Source organism: Physeter macrocephalus, chromosome 14, assembly GCF_002837175.3.
Source record: "Physeter macrocephalus isolate SW-GA chromosome 14, ASM283717v5, whole genome shotgun sequence".
NCBI lineage: Eukaryota > Metazoa > Chordata > Mammalia > Artiodactyla > Physeteridae > Physeter > Physeter macrocephalus.
In genome coordinates, this window is record NC_041227.1 from 89355796 (window position 1) to 89358564 (window position 2769).

Consider the following 2769-nt stretch of genomic DNA (forward strand, 5'->3'; position numbering starts at 1 on the left):
CCACACGCCTCTCCTTCCCTTTTGTTAAGGGCGGTGGAGCCTCTCTGCTCCTATCAAACACCCTGGAGCCCACACCTCCTCCCTGATTCCAGGGCTTCCCTCCCCTCTGCACCCATGAGTTTTCTCTCCCTGCTGAACCATTCCCACAAGTTACAGACAAGCTCTCCCCACTCCCACCTCAGATGCCCGCTCTCTGGAACACGGACCACTTCAGCGAATTCCCAGCTTCTTTGCTTTCCTTCCTTCCTTCCTTCCTTCCTTCCTTCCTTCCTTCCTTCCTTCCTTCCTTCCTTCCTTCCTTCCTTCCTTCCTTCCTTCCTTCCTTCCTTCCTTCCTTCCTTCCTTCCTTCCTTCCTTCCTTCCTTCCTTCCTTCCTTCCTTCCTTCCTTCCTTCCTTCCTTCCTTCCTTCCTTCCTTCCTTCCTTCCTTCCTTCCTTCCTTCCTTCCTTCCTTCCTTCCTTCCTTCCTCCCTCCCTCCCTTCTTTCCTTTCTTTCTTTCTTTCTATAACAAAATGTTACTTTATTTATACATATTGTTTTTTCAATACAAATATCATATGTTTAATTCATTTTTTAAACATCTTTTTTGGAGTACAATTGCTCCACAATGGTGTGTAAGTTTCTGCTTTATAACAAAGTGAATCAGTTATACATATACATATGTTCCCATTTTGCTTCTCTTTAGAGCAAAACTCTTTGAGTTGCTTTTTCGTTGTCTTCACTTCCTCACCTCCTAGTCTCTTTTTAATAAAAAAATTAATATTAAGAGATATTTCAAACCTACAGAAAAACAGAAGAAAAATAATCCATATACCCAGCATCTAGCTTTCATAGGTCTTAATATTTGGCTGCATGTATTTCTGATATATTTTAAAAGAGATACCTACTCATTTAAAGCCACCAGCATGTCTGTTTCCAAGCCCATCCTGTCGCTTTCTCTTCCTAGGTAAACCGCTCTGAAGTTAATGAGTGTGGTTCTCAAGTTTTTGTGTTTTAATTTGTTTACGTAGTATGTGCCCATTACCAAAGGCTAGCATTATTTTGTGTGTTTCTAGACTTTACATACATAATATACTACTTATAAATCATTCTACAAATTGCTTTTATTCACCCAATATTTTGTTTGTGAGATGTATCCATGTCAATGTATGTAGAAATATTTTTATGTCCATATAAAACCGCAAAAGGGTTCCTTTTTTTTTTTTTTTTGCGGTACGCGGGCCTCTCACTGTTGTGGCCTCTCGCGTTGCGGAGCACAGGCTCCAGACGCGCATGCTCAGCGGCCATGGCTCACGGGCCCATGCGCCCCGCGGCACGTGGGATCTTCCCGGACCTGGGTACGAACCCGTGTCCCCTGCATCGGCAGGCGGACTCTCAACCACTGCGCCACCAGGGAAGCCCGGGGGTTCCATTTTTTGACTACTACAATCTCCCTCTCTCCCATTTTAATTTTCCTTCTCATACTCAGTCGGGTTGTTTTCAAGCCTTTGCTATAAGAAAATTTTCAGATTTCTGTTTCTTCTTGAGTAACTTTTGGAAAGTTATACTTATTCTAGTAATTTGTCCATTCTATTTTTATTTTCAAATGTCCCAATATTGTTTATAGTATTCTATTTCTTTTTAATCTCTGCAATATCTGAAGTTATATTTCCTTTTGAATTCCCTTTTTTTGTGATTGGTGTCCTCAGTCAATTTCAAAGAAACAGCCTTTTGGCTTTGCTGATAATCCCTGGTGAGTCTCTGTTTCCTATTTAATTAATCTTGGTTCTCAGCTTTCTTTGAGTTATTCTGTTCTTTTCCTAACTTTTCTAAATTTATTTTTTTAAATTTATTTATTTTATTATTTTTGGCTGTGTTGGGTCTTGGTTGCTGCGTGTGGGTGGCATGTGGGATCTTCCTGGACCAGGACTGGAACCCGTGTCCCCTGCATTGGCAGGCGGATTCTTAACCACTGTACCACCAGGGAAGCCCTCTAAATTTATTTATTTTAATTTATTTTTGGCTGCATTGGGTCTTCATTGCTGTGCGCGGGCTTTCTCTAGTTGCGGCGAGTGGGGGCTACTCTTCGTTGCGGTGCGTGGGCTTCTCATTGCAGTGGCTTCTCGTTGCAGAGCACAGGCTCTAGGCGCGCGGGCTTCAGTAGTTGCCACACGCGGGCTCAGTAGTTGTGGCTCACGGGCTTAGTTGCTCTGCGGCATGTGGAATCTTCCCGGACCAGGGCTCGAACCCGTGTCCCCTGCATTGGCAGGTGGATTCTTAACCACTGTGCCTCCAGGGAAGCCTCCACTCCTAACTTCTAAAGAAGGCTATTTAGTCTATGCTTTTCTTATTTATTTTGGCTGTGCCGGGTTTTAGTTGCGGCATGCAAAAATATGGTTCCGGAAGGTGAGAGGACCATTCTGGTGTATCCTCAGGGTAGAGCAAGAAGCAGGAACTGGAGGGAGTGAGGCTGGAGCTGTTCCCTGACCAGGGATCGAACCCGGGCCCCCTGCTTTGGGAGCACGGAGTCCTAGCCACTGGACCACCAGGGAAGTCCAGTCTGTGCTTTCTCATAAAAAGGCGTGAGAACAGAAATTTTCTCCTATATTCTGCTTTTGCTGCATCCTACAAGTTTTGATGTGTAATATTTGTAATATTGCTCAATTCTAAATATTTAAAATTTGTTGGGTTTTTTTTTGATTTATAAGACATTCAAAGTGGGTTTTTAAATTTCCAACTGTACTAGAATGTTTAAATTTCTCTACATTTTTTTTTTTTTTTTTTTTTTTT

The 2769-nt window shown here is 42.6% G+C and overlaps 1 non-coding gene across 1 annotated transcript; it reads right to left on the reverse strand.

Moving 5' to 3' along the window:
- Nucleotides 1–2458: 2458 nt before the first annotated feature.
- On the reverse strand, nucleotides 2459–2531 carry TRNAW-CCA (transfer RNA tryptophan (anticodon CCA)). Its single transcript has one exon. It is a non-coding gene; the product is annotated as a tRNA-Trp (tRNA).
- Nucleotides 2532–2769: the final 238 nt, after the last annotated feature.